The following is a 19250-nucleotide window of genomic DNA, read 5'->3' on the forward strand; positions in this document are numbered from 1 at the left end:
AGAGCGTATTTGCCACACGCTCGAGAAAAAATCCACTGCGAGGATGGGCGATAGTTCTCCACAATATTTCCAAATAGTAAGATAAGTAATTCTTGGGTACTCTTATGTTGAGGGAACTAACGGAAGAGTAAAAATCACCTCTTCGCAAGGTTTTAAAAATCTGCTTGACTTTGGTAAGGTTTGTCCTTCTGATATTTACTCGTAAATATTTCTAACATACGACAGATTTTTTCTTAATTTTCCACTCGTGCAAGCTCGTAAATACTTGGCGTATTCTGAGTTATATGTAAAGTCGTGTGTTTTATTTACACGCTTTCACAAGTTAGATATTTTAATTTACTCAGCTGATGGCATACCATAATTTGGTTTTAGCCCTTCGCAGAAACTTATAGTCACAGGTTTTCAGAGTAAAAAGCTATTTGCAACTGGAAAATTTTGATTCATTTTTTAATTAACTTGAAAACCTCATTCTCCATCTTTAAACATGTTATCGTAGGAAATCTACAATACTTTATTCAAAGAAAAAAATAACTAAGCAAAATTAGTTATCATAATAGTGAACATTTTTTCGAGACAGGAGTAAACGTGTGTATTATTTTAAGAGAAATAAAGTATTCCGAAAGTTGGAGATAGGTTTTGATACTAGCGGCTCCTTTTGCATCTTTTTGTAGTCACAAATCGATAGAGGGAAAAAAGGGTTCTTGAATCAATCTAATTGGCATACCAAAACATCGGAAACGAAAATGTCGATGCCGTAAACTTGATTGGCACAGGGTTTTTTTTAAGGGGGGTATGTAAAAACAATGTCACAAGACAGAGGAAAATGGAAAACAGACACTCGGTCACTAGGGTGTGTTTGGGAAACAGTGACCCTAGTGTATCTCGATCACACACAAATATAACAAAAATAAATAAGGAAACAGACTAACGACCACTCGATAACTCGGCAGTGTTAAGGAATAACAGTCACTCTCGTGAATCGCATTCACACACACACACACACTCAAGGATATCTCCTACGCCAGGGACCCGTTGTAGTCACACAGCAACGAAAATCAACTAAAAACAAAATTTTATAAATGAAAAAGAAAGGACCCCTTTGTGAATTGCACTCACTCACTTGTCCATGGTTTGCAAGGATTACTCCGATGACAGTGACCCGTCAATCATACTCGTTCAGATGAATGCAATATTATAAAACGGATGGAGACACGTTTAAATTTTTTAGTTTTAATTTTGTTTTTAATTAATTTTCATTCCTGTGTGATTACAGCTGGCATATGTGTGTGTTTCCCATTTTCCACTGAAATTTCACATTGTTTTTACCTACCCCCTGAAACAAACCCAGTGTCAATCAAGTCTAAGGTTTCTGCTATTTCATTTGCCATTGTTTCACGACCGTAGGTACGCTAATTTCAAAGTTTCATACTAAAACACATTTTTAACGACATTTCTTAGTCTGACTGGCCGGCGTCATATTATTATAATTTATACTCTACCCGTAAAGGTATATCTTGGATAGAACAAACGTGTACAACGGAGCAATGATACATTTACTTGTTCCTCCTGACAAAAAACAATCTGACACCCTGCACTACAATTAGCTCTTCTTAAACTCCGCGCACTTCGTTCCTCGCTTTATTATATCCAACTATGCCTGTCCTACTCCTTACTGCCTGTCCTACTCCTTTTTGGTTTACCTAAAGTTCAACATTCCGTTGCCAATTAAAACGTTCCGCCGAGATGGATATATTTCCTGCCTCCTTTGAATTTATTACAAAAACTTCTCTTCTCGCACCGATCCTAGCAATTCCTCGTTTTTTTCCCTTGCTATTTCACTTTTTTCAACCCCCTCTACACCCACATGCCATAAGCATCCAATATACGCCTACCGTCTTACAAAAACGATTATATTTCCGCGCCGTACAAAACCACGATCCATATCAAAGTTTTAACGAGCCTTTCCCTAACATCCTTACTCCTATCATGAATACCCTCCTCCCTGTGAAATCTTCTTTGCCTAAGGCAATTATTCTTCTTATATCCGTGCAACTTGTATGTAAGAGATAGGGAAGCATTTCACCCTGCTTGAGTTTATGAGCTCCTACTTTAATATTTAACTTAATCTTTCTCTTTGCCGAAAACCGCATAGCCATTGTTTTGTTTATAATTGGAAATCATTCAATACCTATCAAACTAACTTACAATACACTCAGCAATGCTTGCAATCCCTTGGCTGTCTAAAAACCTCCAGCTTGATAATCCACATACCTAACTGATTATTTTCATTGTTCACCGAATTTCATTTCTATCTACAGTTCTTCCCATGCCTCTTTGACCGTTTCCTCCACATCCATGTATTCGTTGAAAAGCACCAGTGATAATGGACATCTTTGTCTCACCCCTCTTCTTAACACTACCCATCCCGGATTTCCGTCCGCCTTTTGCACCTTAGCAGTCTGTGACATGTACGGGTCGCGGATAAGTCTCCTATTCCTCTAATTTACTCATACTTTCTGCAATAGATTCATAGGTTTTGCCCAATTACCACTTTCAAACACCTTTTCAAAATCTACGAAACAGGCAAATTTATCCTTATTGTATTCTATATTCCTTTTCACTAGTGACCTCATTACTCCAATGACATCAAGCGTGCCTTTTCCTTTCCTTAACCCAAACTGATCATCCCCAAAGTAATCATTTTCCCTGTCCTCCTTTCTCTTATTGATGATCCTGAGTAACACTTTAGCTGAGTGCAAAATCAAACATATTGTGCTATATTTCTCACAAATGGCTGCTTTGCCCTTTGTTGGAATTGGGATCAACTCTGATATGACTAATTCTCCCGGCTTAATTCCTGCCGCATAAATGCTACGAATTAATCCATAAAAACTCTTCATCTAATTTTTTTCTAAAACCATGTAAGTGTTCCGCGGGAATGTTACCTTCGCATACGGCCTAATTTAATTTCAAATACCATAATGCCCTTTCTACCTAGCAATCGAGTAAACGTGGACATAAGCTATCCTCATCTACGTCATGTTCTCTTTGTTCTTATTTTCATCTTCATATTCTGTCTAAGAGAATGGAGAAGGTGAAATGAACTGAAAGGAAAACAAATGAGGAAGTACTTGGTATGTTGGGGGAAATGCTATGGAGGCGGGAAAATTGGATGAAGGGCATATTGACTGGCAGTGGGACGCTGAAAACTGTAATAGAGGGGAGAATGTTAGGCAAACGAGGAAAGAGCAGGGACAGGATAGGGATGTTGGATGGGATGAAGGGAGGAAGGAAGTACTCAGAGATGAAGAGGGACCTGATGTGGAGTAGGTTGCTGGATTATGTGTTGTGTTAGGAGTCACAACATATTTATTTGGTAGTTGTGTCCATCCAAAAACCTACCTTAACCGGTAGATTACCTTATAATAATAATTCTGTCGAAGCCAGCTGGCTTAGACAGACTATATTCCCTCAATCTCTCTTGAATATTCCCTGGTTAAATGAATAATTTTCCTGAATAATTGTTCAATGAATGGTATTGCTTATACCCTTTTTTTCCTTTTTTTGGTATCCCAAATCGATGCCATATAGAACTAAGTTAATTCCTAGGCTTTTTCATTAAAATTGTACGACTGATACTTTAGCAATTCGCTTAGGCTGTTAAAGAGTCTGTTTCTCTATACTCAATTTCCAATAATTTCTTCCCCTTCATTTACTCATAACCCAACAAGCCACCGTAAGGGCGTTTGGGGCAAACGTATATGCATAGTTATGAACATACATGATTATAAATTTGTAAATATGCAGAAATGCTCCCTCATTTACACTCATACATGCCTATTTACATTATGCAATGTTGAGTGTGTTCCACTCAACATTGCAATGTGTAAATGTGAAATTTGTTCATTTACTTTAAAATATTGGGTCGCTTATGTTAGAATTTTTCATAGCCGTGTACTGTTTGATGGAGGGAGAAATGCAGGAACCTGTCATTGGTGGCGTCTATTATTCTTATTTTATTCTTTTGGTCTAATCTGCTAATATGATGTGGGGCAGTAATAATAAGCTCTCTGACACAAGTAAACCCAGTTACCTCTCTCTATTAGACTCAAAGACATATTCTTAGTGATACCTGCTCCAATCGCGATTCTAGAGTTTCCATTATAATTCCTCCAACATCACGTCAGGCTTACTCTCTTCTCGTTGCAAGTTTTCTCCAATCTAGGGATTTTCTCCGATTTTATTTCAGTTTCTTAATAAAAATGTTCTCCAAATTATCCCAAATACCGAACGTGTATTCCAAAAAAGGCTGCTAAAGATTTACCCCAGCGTTAATATTATGCCTCGGCATTCATGGCTATACTCAATGATTTTGACCCCGAGACCGCGAGCATAACCGGTATGTGTGATTCAGCGAGGGAGGACCGAAACATTTTGGTGACCTAATCGTAAGGGCTCGCAATCTCACTATCCCAACCACTTTCATGTCTAGTAATGGGCGTTTCCGCTTCCTGGGCTAACTTCAATTTCGTTGCCCCATCCTCAGGGTCAGCACAGTGTCTAAACTTTTGATGACCTTTCTCCCAGTTATGTCCACTCCCCAAATCTAGATTTCGGCAGTCTCGCCTCCTTGAACTCCACGTTCCCGGCGGCTATCCACTTCTCTATAGTCGAGCGAGTTCAGTCAGCTGGAACAGTATTTAATCCGGCCGGCTTCATAATTTAAAGGATTATTTTTCAATTTTGTCCCACCGGAAATTTAGCGTCGCTGTTCAGTAAAACTAGCCATTTTTGATATGCTTATTAAATCTAAGTATAAATCGGGTTAGCGGCAATGCGAAATCACCCTATTCGCGCGCACTCCTTGGGAATCGACGATAACCCAGACCAAATGCATAATTTTAGCGAAGATACTTATTTTTTATAGGACTCTTATTTCGTTACCTAACCGCAAGCAATCGTAGCTTACAGCATAAACCAAAGTGATTGTGGCATATTCAGATGATTATTTTTGACTCCGGTATTATTAATAATATCCTGATGAAATTCAAGAAATAAAATGGCGTTTAACAGATGATATGCTATGATAGAAATGATTGTTTTTAATATTTTCTTGCTTTATTAACATCTTCATTAAGTTTACTTAATACCTTTCTTCAGTGCCCAGACTTCATGACCACTAACTTCTTAGTGAATTCATCCATAATGCTTATTAATGTACCGTTTATTCTCAAGGTAACGTTGACTTTTTAATCATTCAATGTAATATCTATATCTATGTAGATAATGAAGGGAAGGGTAGTTAGAAGTACCGAAAAAGGCAGTAAAGAAAAATGTTAATTGTTTCCAGAAATTGTAAAAATATTAAACAGGGTGTGGCAACATAACTTCTTTTCTTAAAGGCGTTTTGATAAACGTTCTAACACTTGGGGGTCAATCCGAATTCAGCATGCGTCCCACTTATTTCGCATATTCATCACACTGTTTTGTTGATGGATTTCCAGGGCATTCCTCATCATCAACCTCCTCGTAACCCTCCCAGGACATCATCCTGTGCAAGCAGAAAACCATCACTTGGGACATTTCTCCATCTCCATAAGCATCCTCAAACATGGTCATCGTCTCCGAACTCGATATTCCAAGTTAAAAAGAAAATTTTATCGCATATCATTGCTCCATGGAAAGTGGAATCGTGAAATTGTGACACGACCCTCAAAGAGGGGTTCAGCCTAGCAGCGATCGACAGACTGTAACAGCCCGCAGACAGCTTATGCGAGTCGTTTTGGTTGTCCAATGCCTCTCACCATTTTTCCCGTCACAAGTCGTCCTACTGCAGTCCTCCGCTTCGACAGGAAAAATCGTTTTACTCGCTTTTTCGGACAGACCCTGTGGGTGTGTCGCCGAACATAAGTCTAGTCATAGGGAATAGTTATTCACTCGTCATGTGCTCTTGTATTCTTGGTTGGAGAAGCGTTAATTAAAGCAGTATTTATTATACAGGTATTTACCTGCTTCTACATTCGAAGCCTATCCATACTTGGAATAACCTAAATGCGTGATAGAATCTTGGCAGAAATTTTCTACCAACGGTCACGGTGGGAACCCAGGAGATATGTTAGTGACAGCTGATAAACGTCAAAGAAACGGCTTCTGATGAATGGATGACCACCTAAAAGCATCAAAAATTAATATCAATAACAATTTGAAATACCGAAAGAGAACGCTGTTATGATTGTAAGTTGGGATGTATTCAACAAATCAGAATAAATATGTAAAATTGATCAATATTCATTTTACTCTTTATTTATGTAATACAATTCTAACTTCAGAATGGTTAACCGTGATGTGGTAGGGTTATAAAAAACTGGGTTATCTTTCAGGATCTACATGTGTGAGCATTGAACAAGGATTGAATAGTGACGCAAACCACTCAACACAATTGTGCCTCGCAAAATGAACGCATTTTTAGCTACGATCCAATAAATTATTGTCTCAGTTGGGTGTGTTCCTTTCTCTTCGGTGCAATTAGTAAGCCCTACCATTCTAATTATTCCGACGGGTATGCTTTCATTGGGAAATAAGGTCATTTTTAAGAGACGGGAGAAGAACTATATATAGTGATTTATGTCACTCACTGAACATTAAAATGTTTCAAGATGCACCAAAACATGTGTTTAAGTCATTGCATTACCGGAAAAGTTATGTTGCCATGGTGATACGTACAGTATTTCGTAGGAAATTAAGGCAAAAGAGCACTTAGTTATATACTAAATATAGAATAGCATTTTCATTTGTCCAAAAATAACGTACAAATTTTGCATGCGTGCACATTTTCTAATTACTTATGCGTACATTTTCGGTTCGACTATTTCAGGGATCTGTCTGCCGCTTTGCAATTATGTGCAGCGAACTTAATGTCACGCATTCAGCTAGCCTTCGCGCAGATGCTTTAGTATCCTTGCTCTAGGGATATTAATGCCCTGCATGATGGTTTGTTTTGTGCGGTAGAAAAGTTTTTCTGGGGTAGGGGGAGATCACTCGATAGGTTATTATGGTACCTTTAGAACACGTAAAACCTTAAGGTAACATAACTCCCTCATAAAGAGCCTGAAGTATCTAATTTTTTATTTTTTTTTGTGGAGTGCCAAAGCTTCGGCCATTAAATAAATAGGAACACCGCCGCTTTTTAGAGTTTCCACGGCCTCAGCTTAATTCCACTTCAGCTGTCGTATCACTCATTCGTGACGGCGAGTTCCCTCTCTCGTCGGCGTTTTTGGTCTACGCAATAAAACTTACTCTCATGGTGTCAGAAATGAAAGAAATATAATGTTTAAAGAAATATTAAGCATTAAATGATTTGGAATCTTGGTACCAATGCGGATTCTGTATTAGGGAAGGCCAGATACGATTCCTCTGTGTCGTCACGTGCTAATCGATGTGCCTGTTGTCCTTGCCACCGAATCTCAACTCGTGGGAGTGTCTATTTATTCAACGCCTGATATGGCAAAGAAAAGCTATTTGACATTTCACAATTATTGTTAAATACCTGATGAGATACCTTTCATTTTAATGGACAAGATATCGCTTAATGAAAAACAGTTTATAGTGTATAATTTCGTGCTCTTCTCTAATTATAGCATACCAATACACTGTTAACGATAAGAAATCTGTTCAGTTATGGTATTAGGTATTAAGATATGGTATTATGTTGTGGTACCTATTTTTCTATCTATCATACGTGCTTTGTCCGAAATCACAGAATTAATTCAATATTTCATTGAAGGATAATGCTAATGAATCTTTCGGATGATAATAATCACAATAACATTGGCATCCATAATCATAATCAGCCATAATCATAATTCATTAGGAGGCATTAAAGAAGATAAAAAGGGTTTGAACAATGTCATTCCTAAAACATTAATGGAGGGAATATTGACCCATAGTAGTAAAATCGAAAAATTAGATCCCTGAAGAAAAGAATAAGGGGGATTTATTTTAAACGTTTATTTATAAACTTGATTTAAAAGGAATAGGATTGTGCCTCGGAGTCTCTCAAACATTTTTAATATCAATTCGTAAATTAAAAAGTAAAAATAAAATAGCCAAAAAAAGTTCTAACGGCATTGAATCTTGAAAGATAGGAAGATAAGTCTTTTGAGTTCTTGAGGATGGAAGAGGAAGTCAATAGGGGAAACATTTCTAACGGTAAAAAAAAAAAAATTACGGAACTCTTATCCTAGATGCTAAATTCGAAGAACCGCGGGATAGTCCGCGGCAGTGACTTTAACGGAGTCATCCTGTAACACGCATTAAAATGCAACAATTTCATGCTGTAAAAATCTTCGCCTTGACTGGTATACCGGAACCGAGCATAATGTCAAAGAGTAAGAGGCCGTAGAGGATTTGGCACTCAGCCGGACATTATAGCCGAGAAGCTTTCGTCAAAATAGAGAGCATGATCGCCCTATGCTCAAGATAGGTCAACGACCATCACACACAGATGAAAGAGGAAACATCACTGTGGGCCCCAAATACCATTTTGGGCCATTGTGGAAACTCGTGGGTCAAAGATATCCTGAAGTTCGAAATTAGGAGCAAAATTAGGAGAAATATATTCCGAAGAAACGAGGGTAAATCTAGAGTGTTACAGGGTAGTGTCCTTGGACTGCTTTTGTATTAATCTAGGTAAACGATCCCTTGGATAAAATTAATTCTCAAATTAGACTCTTTGCAGATTTACCTGCATCATTTACATGAAAGTTGGGAAGAAGAACAATCGCGAAGTCCTACAAAGTCATATAAGTAAGATGGGTAATAAAAAACGGGATGGATCTCAACGTTATCAAGTATTAATTCATTATTTTAAGGGAAAAGTAAAATGTAACCAACAGGGACCACAAATCCTCGGTTAATATGCGTACACCGTAAAAGTGATAGCTGCATTAATTTAAGTATTTATTTAACCAAGGATTAAGGTGGGGCTAAATATGAAAGACATTGCTAAGAAAGCCTTCAAAATATCAGAATGGGTGATGAGAAACCTCAAGGGAAGCAAAAAAGGGAAAATTAAAATAAAAAAGTAAAAAAATTACAAAAGTGGAAAAGTTGCAAAGGAAGGTGGCCAGTTATGTATCGAAAAGAATATGAGGAAGGAGGGTGGGACAGAAACATGAAAAATACTGAGCTGGGGGAGTCTTTAATATTTAGGAGAAAAAGAAGCTGGCTCTGTGGAATGCTCCGCATGCTTAAAGGGGAAAAAATCTTAGGGAAACTAAGAAATTACGTGGGGAAGCCAAATTTATAGGAATAAATGACCACCGATACAAGGTGAAATGCCATTCACAGGGAATCAATATTTTTAAAAAATTCGTTTCTCAACAAACAAATCTTTGAATGGAACGTTCTACAAGCAAAACTTTTCGAATCCTTCCAAAAAAATCAAAATATTTGGAAGTAAAGGTGCAAAAAATCTGAGATAGTACGTGTATGTAAGAAATTATTCATGTATGCATGAATCTAAAGTGAATGTATGCATGAATCTAAAGTGAATGTATGCATGAATGTAATGTGAATGTAAGTGAATGTGTTGTCACCACCTGACAGACCGCCAACTCGTAACAATTTAATTAATAATAATAACCATATGGTGGTACTCTCAAATAAACACAAGTTTTGCGATTTTTCGGATACGAGATCTTCCTTAGATACCATAATCGGCACAGGAAAAGGAACTGGCCCCCCTACCCTGATGTGTGAATTTCCGTTAGCATTGGTTTTAGGAGAATTCTACCCCTACCCGTTAAATCTACCTTCGGGTTAATAATTATGATTAATAATAATAATTAAGGGAAAGGCATCATTTTCTCTAATAGGTAACTTTATGGATGGATATATTTTTCATCGTTGGAATTTCATCGCAGAAAAAAGGCACGTTATCATATTACAGAATTTTTGCAATGCATTATGGTCTTTGTTTGTCTACTGACTGTGAACTGATGGAAATTATGTACATTGTACTATCAGGCTGCGTGTATCAGACTAACTATTTGTGTTCCCACTAACGAGGCTGCTGCTCCACTTGCCTAGCCAAAGGCTGCTACTGCTGCTATTACTGTCGGGAATTGCAGACCTAGTGAACCATAGACGTCAATTATCGACTCGTGGCGCGAGCACTTTGGTGTTAAATTAACTCTGAATGCTTCCTCGCAATGACGTTCGACCGTGGAAGACGCAGACAATGCCACGTGACGGTGGAAGAGAGTTGATAAAATGGGAACGAAAATAAAGAGCTTGTGTACTATTAAATCCAAAAGCATTTCTTTCACTTTTATGGGGTGAAATTCTTGATTTTTATCCATCGGAAAGGTTCATTTCAAAGCCAAAAAAAGACGCTGGTTATATTTTGGGTTATATGAATACAAAGCTGCTTCAAAGCTGAAATGATTTTCTCGCTGCTTACTGAAAAGTAGTAATCGAACAAGAACAACATTTGCTGAATGATATGCCAAAACAACTGCGTCAAGTGGTTTTATTACTCAAAGATATTATGCCTACAGATATTTACAACAAAGACCTCAAAGGTACCTCTTTACGAGTGTATCGGATTTTTTTATCATGTGCACACGAGTTTGAATTCCTCTAGGGCTTTTAGTGTAATTTACATCAATATTACCTTGTTTCAATTCTCCTTAGATGATTGCAAAATAATATTGACATAATTCCTCTAGTTTTTGCTATGAATTTTGCTTGCTAGAGAATAGAATAAGTGCCCATTTTTTTGATTCTCCTAACCGCGATTCGAGCTTAGATCTCTGTAAATTCTCAACCGCTCCACGAAATTTTTAAACTTGATATTTTTTTAACCATAAAAACCATAAACACAGTAATCAACCCGAAGGTCGGTTTGGTAGGTGATGGTAGAGTTCACCCAGTACTAAGCCCGACGGCGTGTGAAATTCACACATCAGGGTAGGGGGGCCAGTTCCTTTCACTGTGCCAGTTATGATTTCCCAGGAAGATCTAGTGCTCTGGTGAAGCTTCAGGTGCCTAGAGTGCCTTGCCCGGGATCGAACCCGGGCCCCTCCGGTCAGCAGTCCAACGCTCTACCCCCTGGACTACCGCGATCCACTTTGATAACTGATATATAAATATTATATATATATATATATATATATATATATATATATATATATATATATATATATATATATATATAATACACACAAGGAAATGGAATTTGAAAACATGTTATTCATGGATGAATTTTTATCCAAACGTGAAATAAACATTTCTCCTCTCCAGGAGGTCGGAGGGAAAATAATCTTCTTTGTCTGTAGCGTTATGAATATATAAGAGATAAAAAAGCTTAAGATAAATGTAAATGCAAATTATATGAAATCCAGGCGTTTTCCTTTTAGAGGAATTCATACTTGAGTGCAATAATAAAAAATCTGATCTCAGATTCGCGTAGTGTTCTGACTAAAATTAAGAAGTCTTAAAAATGATGTAGAAATTTAGGATATTCTCCGTTTATTTTACCTTTGAATGCGCTTGGTTGAATCACTTTTGAATGTGATTCTCGGTGATAACTGAATGTTCCTTCATCACATTAAAAGCATGTCTGCCAGGGCCATGATATCGGTCATCACCCTTTGCCGAAATTACTGAACTGTGTCACCGAAATTATGGAGACTGAAATCAGCATTTCTCGAATGGCCTCCAGCTATTCAACGCACAATGGCAGAGGCTCTATCTTCTCGTTTATTTTGCCTCACCACCCTCAGGTTACTCAGTCGTCTCGTCATCTCTTTTCACTCATACCGCCATGGCGTCCCGTCTCTCAGTCTGCTCACTTGAAGAAAATTTGCCATAGGCCCTAGATATCTTGTTCTTTCGCACTGCACTCATCGTTAAATGACCCCTGACTTATTACTCCGCATTCCCGCGCTCAGCACATACGCACGAGTTTGCCAAACACGCCCAAATTCTGTTTATCTATTTCCCAACGATTACCCACTCCACCGGATGCCTTCCCCATTTACTTCCTTGCTGTGCGTAGCTCCACCCTCATATTGTTTTCAACATGCAACTCCCTCATTTCCTTCCTAAAACAACCTCTCGATGATTGAGCTTTTTTCTTCGTGCTTTCTCCCGAAGTATTCCCATGTCTAATTTGCATTTCCAATTGTATCATTAGTTGTCTCTTTCATGGATCATTTTATTCAGTAAGCCAAATGTAAGCATAATGTTGCTTTTTTTTCGCGAAAATTATTCTGATTGGCAATTGGATGTTGAAGACTGAAATATAGAGGAAACGTTGGCCAAACGAGGAAGGGGAAGAAATAGGATAGGCATGTTGGATGGAATTAGGGGAGGAAAGAAGGATGCGGAATTGAAGAGGGGCTTGCTGTATTGTCCGATGTCAGGTTGTGCTTCATTAGGAGAGGCAAGAAAGTGTATCGCTGTACAATTGTAGATGCCGTGTTCATTCAAAACATATATAAACCTGTAGAATACCAATTTATAATAATAATAAATCCATACACACAATTACCGAGACTTTAGTTTAACCTGCTCAACTCCTGCGAAAACAAAAAGCAAAGCCCAGAGGAAGGTTTCCAGGGCAATTTATTTCATTAAACTATGATTAAGTTACAAAGCACAATCCATTCTAAATGCCTTTCACGCGAGTATGAATCCAGGGGAACGTCGGGTGAATTGAATTCATCCCTATCTCTTCACCAGCTGACCGCAAATCAGTGTTTTTCGTCCCAGTCGCCTTCTAAGACGCCTATAAGTTAAGGGCGATGGTGAATGTAAAATAGGGATGGTGAATGTAAAATAGGGAATAGAGAATGACTCTTGAGATCAATCGACTGACGCCGAGATACTGACGATGAGACGCCGTAAAAGCCACGAGAGACATTCCATCCAGAGGGTCTCATAGTAAACTAAAATGGACTCTCATAAGCAAAGATAAGCGGCGGATTACAGCAGCGCTCGATGGGGCGTATTAATGAGCTCAGAGGATCGCACGTAGGTTCCCGTAATGGCTCGGAACGAGAAATATTTAGGAATGGCGGGAACGTGATGTTGGTATACGTACGCATCTCCTGTAACCCTTCCCCAGAGGGTAGAGAAAGATAGAAAGAGAGGAAGAGAGGGTGGAGAATGAAGGGATATGAGGACGGTACAATTACTTGTCCAGCAGTATAGCCATAGAAAAGACCGACGAGGGATGATGAAAACGTTGTTTTACACAAATAGTTATAGAGTTCAGCGATTTAGCTCGACTTGAATTCATATACATAATGTGAATGAAAATAGGGAAACCAAAATAGAATTGGACTGAAGCGACAATCCTACATTTAAAAAAATAACCCACTGGCAATGCCTGAGGGTTATTTTTTAAATAATAATAAATTTCAGCCTGGCGAACGCATCATGTAAAAGACGTCATGGAATTAATATGGAATTTAATTGATTTCCAAGATGGAGCCATCATAGAATCTCATTTTATAACTTCCTTATAGTTCACGTAACTTCCAACTAAGTGTCCTCAATGCTCCAGATGATTGAAAGCAGAATCTGATGACTTCACAATTTCAATAATTTTAACCAATTATCTCTAATTATGAAAGGTAGCGGTGAATCGGTGATGGTAAGGAGGATGGGTTATCGTTGTCTTTTATCAGTCGACCTTTTTAAGTTAAACGCATAGGAAACATACAAGAACTTCGAGAATTAAATGAAAACGATGTGGCTGGGAGAGGTGTTTATGTGTGGCGTGATAAACATGGTTTCGTGCATAATGGATTTAAGGTTAGTTATTCATCCGACGGGATAATTGAGCTTATAAGAGTAGCTGTGTGTGATGAGTGAGATGATGACAAATCATAAAACCACTTTGGTGCTTCAGGTTGAATTAGGGGAGATCGACACAAAGGAACTGCGCACTGAAGAGATTGACAGGTGGAAGGACGGCTTGAAGAGCAGAAATGAACCAAACCTTAATTTAATAACTCATGAAAACCATTAATGAAAGAAATGAGTTTATGAAAAAATAAAATGAATAAAGAATTGAACAGTACTAAGGATTTAAGCATAAAACTCTGGCAAGAAGCATTAAAATATATGGGAAAATAAAAGCATTAGAGTAACATTTGTTGCGAAAATAGGCGTTTAAGTCATGAAATAAGGAGAAGAACCACGTTCGAAAATGTCACTCACAAAGCGCATGTAGCTGGTGTCCGGAAGAAGTGAGGACGTAAAGGAAAACATCAGTGAAGACTTTAATATGATAGATAGCCTTGATTTACTCAATTACTTGGCCTTTAAGGAAAGGGGTAGGGCGTAGAATGGGTGTTTTTCTATTGTGATAGAAACATAGAAGGATTGCCGAACATAAAACGGTTGGAGAGGTAGAGAAAAAGAATTGTTACGCAGAATGAGAGGAATAAGAAGTTGGGGCGGAAATTTTAGCAGGAAAAAATAAACGGAGAAAATTTTAACATGCAGCGAATGCTGTCATGTGTACTCGTAATATAAGGGCAACGCAAGCTAGGCGGGACAAGAAAAACTAATTTATATTATAAAACCATATATATATACTAAATAAAACTGGAAAGTACGTATAATTATTTGCTTCAGGCGTAAGTTTTTTCAATTATTCCACGGTGAATAACGTCAAAATAAAACTCTGTAGTTCCACTTACAAATTATATCTGGAATTACAAAATTTTATATTGACGTTATGCATAATAGTAGCAAAGGTCACATGCTGGTGAAAATATATTGATTGGGTCAGTTTTCAGCATTAAAATATTCAGAAATAGCAATTAAAATTTAAATTACGATATAAATGGCTGGGATGCATGGTCTTACACCAAGGACTTTTATTGAGCTCTTCACGCTGGAACATCCAAGGAAACGTGTTTACCAAATGCTAATGGCATTCTTGCTTACATTTCCTTCGGCTTGCATTTTCAGATATAGCGTCGTGTCATGATTTTAATCTATGTTTTCAAATTTTCCAGGAAGTTAAGTTGATTTCCAAGCAGGATACGTGAAAGGTTGTATCTCTCTCCTCATTTTGTAACTTTTTCGTGGAGAGACATCATTTCTCGGATTCGTCACATTCAAAATTGAATCCAGTTTGATTTTTCTCGCTGGGAATTTCATTTTATTGGTGCTTGAAATCTACGATATGGATGTTTTGTTTGACTTTTAGACTCTAACGCGTAGCGGTCTGCGATCATATTTTGCGTTTATACATCAATCACTTGAGGTCCACCCTACGGATATGCCTCCATCAAGTTTCCTCAGTTGTTTACAGTCCCCCCCTAGCATCCTTTCGATTTAATCATCATCCATATTTTTCATCGATAGTCATGTTTCAGAGTATGTATATCTGTTATTTTTCAAGTTTGTTTTTTATTCTCTCGGCTTTATTTTCCGTGTGGGTCAAAGCTGTTGCATGTACTGGATGGTTCACCGTTCAATCTGCATTCTTGGATTTAATACCAGCTTGTAATAATGACCCGGACTACGCATCCAAAGAATGTTTTAAACGATCTTTAATCGTTGTGAGGTTTTAATTATCTCCTCAAAGTTATTAAACAAGCTGTAAGTGACAAAGAGTGAGTAACATCTTAGAGCAACTGGGCACAGTGGCGATAGGCCACATTTTTTATATGAAAAACATTCATTTGCAAACTATTTCACAAGTTATTTTCATATGAACGCAGGCTGCCAACCCAAACAGTTGCCTGTTAGGTAACACATTCATCTGATAACGCTGAAGCCACAATTTCAGAGCATAAAAAGCATTCACCTTGACCGGGATTTTTCGCCTGGCGAATGATTTTCATACTCTGAAATTGTTGCATTGAAATGCATATTAGCAGATGACTCCGCTAAAAGTCACTGAAGCGGCATCTCCCGCAGTTTCTTGGAACGCTAAAGCTGTTGGCTCGATCACTGCATGCAAAAATCGTGAAATACAGTTGGTGACTATTTTACCACTAGTGATCGCAAGTTTAGAAGGCTTACCGAGAGAATGGAGGGACACGGAGTACCCTGAAGTGTTGGCAAAACAAAAAAAACCAAGCGTGAGGAAGAGCATGTATATTTTATGTATACGTAAATTATGCATATGAAAAATTGTTGAAAATCATCGCATCAGTTAATCATAACAGTTAACAGTTTCATTTTAATTATTAAGTAAAGGCTAGTGCAGAAAGGTACCATTCGTATTTACTATACGTATACCCCTGGCAGAGCTATCAGAGGTAGGCCAGTGATATGTGCTTCACAAGAGGAAGTTTTTTCACAGAGGAAGTTGTCTCACAAGCTTCTCCAGTGGAAGGAAGATAGTGTAGAGGATATTGGAGCCTCACAGGTACAGACTTGACTTAAATATATACTAAGACTTGATTTCAGGCAGGAGGAATCAATATTTTGATTGGTCGCAGAAGTAGGTGCGGGGAAAATGTTAAAGAATCACTACCCGATGGTCATATTTAAGAATGTCATAATGTCCTATACGCATAATGGTTATTGATTTTTTATTTTTGGAAAGTCGAATGACCAAAATTATTAGGGGCTGTTTCATATGGGTCATTTTACGCTATCCTCAGACCACGTTTGACCTTTGCACACTTCGATTTTGATACACATCGGAGATGTTCATCTTCTTGAAATAACATTTTTTGGAGCATTTTTTGAGAGTTGACGCACTGAGTTACGTTCGTATTTAAATTTGGCGGTTTACACTTGCACAGACTTTACCTCGCCATTTGTTCCAGGGTCAGCATTGAGACAAAGGCCGTGCAAATACTCTCTCTAGGTCGGAGTTTTTTTTAAAAACTTGATTATGATACGAAATAAATATTTTAAAAATGTTTATAAAATGTTTCAATCTTAGGAAAAAAGTGTTTTAAAAAAATTCATCGACTTTTAGTGAACTCACTTTTTTCGTCCTTTTGTTCCCTGAAAGATTTCTTACAAACGTTATGCTAGGGTTTTTTATCCATTTCCACGTTTACCTTCATACAGAATTTCGTTGCAAGGCTTTTATTTAATTTCAAGTAGTATTTTGTTTTACTGTATTCTGGATTGAAAAAAAAATTTATAATGCCAGAAACATTCTAAAATTGTCTGTTGGAATTTTGTTGTAACATTTTAATAAGAAAATATATTCTAGCAGTAAGAAAAGCATGTTTTCTATTTTCTGGATCCATATTCACAGGTGAACAAGAATATTTAATTTCTGACATCAATTACAAGTGATTTTACAATCATGCTCTCATGAACATCGGTAGACTTTAACAAGGAACCAAAGTTATTGCAGAGGGTGTGACCAGTGTGGTCTACATGAAAGTGTTTTCATCGGACAAAGCGCGACCCCTACTTGATTGCCAATTGACTTATAAACGACTTTGAAAAAGCGTCGTATCGAAAGAACATCTTTGGTGTTCCTGAAGCATTTTCATAGTTCCCTTAGGCACAGCGCTCCCGGGAGGTCGGTTCCGGGAACGCACACCAAGTGACCTGCAAGTTCTCTGTTCCAGTCACGGGCTAGATGCATAGAAGAACGCTTTGAAACAGTCGTTTCTATTCAATCATCACCTAGAAAGACATTTATTTTAAAAAACAATTCGGGAAAATTAAACAAAAAATCAAGATTTTAGGTACGTACATGCTTGAACGCTGTAAGTGCACACATAATATTCCTGTCCCTGGGGGCATAATTCATGGTTGAAACACTTCAGATATTATAATGAATTGATATTTTTATAGTTTGATCGCCATCTGGAACACAGTCCTTTATTTTTCTTCGTCATTTATGAACTTTATATTTACTTCATGCCTTTGAGGGCATTACTTTAATATGCCATATGATACTGTTGATTATATTAGTTATTGAAACGAACTTGATTAGTTATGAAATGAAAAAGTCCAAACACATAACAAAACACTGTTGACTCCTTATTTGGCAAAAGTAATTTAGAAATTTTTATCTCCGTTTCGTTCACGTCGTCCGTGATTACATTGTTTGGTTATTCTACTTAATCAAGTTCCCTGTCTTTGTTTCTCTTCTTCCACGATATCATCTTTCTCACTTGCAAACACAAAGCCGTCCAATATGAAATAGATACGCCAATTCCTTATTAAGGTACCACAATTGTCCGGTTATTTTATGACGTTTCTCTGTTATGCTGACGTTTCCTGTTTGAGCGGTGTTTTGACTTTTATCAAAGCAATAGCTTTAGGTTATTTAGATGGGAAATACGTTCCTCAGCCTTTGCACAGTGCTATCAAAAGTATGTTTACAAAATTCGCACTGCACTTGGCGGAGAGGCTCAGTGGGGGCGACAGCCAGGCGTGGTCGGGTCTCACCTCGCGCCACCGAAGAGCACCGGCCACCGGGATGAAAAGAAAACATCTTCTCATCATTTTGTGCATCAGAAGTGGCAAGAGAGGGCATGTCGTTTTGACCTTTGCCAAAGCGGAGTCCCACAATTCGGGTGATAACAGCCAATTTAATGCCAAATGCCAATCCATTGGTCAATTCTCTAAATTAACACTCGTCGTTTGTCTGCATTTGAATGAAATGTGGTCAAGATGGAAGACGTAAAAAGGATTTTTTAAAAATTACTTGTATCCTTATAGTTGACGAGCGTATACCATGTAAATTGATCAGGCGAACCGACTGACCCGGAGCGTATTTCGTGGGCAGGGGTTTCTCCCTGCGAGCTATTCGAGGGGAAATTATTTAAAAACGCGTCAGGCACGGCATAAAATAGTCGTAACGAAACAAATGTTGTTTCATAGTTGTTTCCAAGTGAACAGACAATCTCTGCATTTGGCGTAAAAAAATTGTAACGTCCTAAAGGGATTCAATTGTTCATTTGGGACAATTGGAACGGTATGTTTATGGTTTTAAAGTCCTCATGTTGTCCTCCACTACCATTTCCTCCATGTCCAACCGCTTACGAACAAGTCCGCAATGATTTCGTCTCTGCCTTAGTCTTGACAATTCTATGTTTTCTCCCAAGAACATGAAAGCGAAACTGGACTTGATCGGTGACCTAAAGCATATAAGCTTTTTATCATAAATAATGTTCCGGACTCACTGTAATCACGCGTACTGAGTCGCATGGTGAAAAGCAGCGTTTAATAGCAACTTAAGTCCTTTAATATTGATCTTGAGCACTACTATATAAAAGGATGTGGCTGAGCTCACG

This window comes from Hetaerina americana, unplaced genomic scaffold (genome assembly GCF_022747635.1).
Source record: "Hetaerina americana unplaced genomic scaffold, ioHetAmer1.1.p SCAF_1, whole genome shotgun sequence".
Lineage (NCBI taxonomy): Eukaryota > Metazoa > Arthropoda > Insecta > Odonata > Calopterygidae > Hetaerina > Hetaerina americana.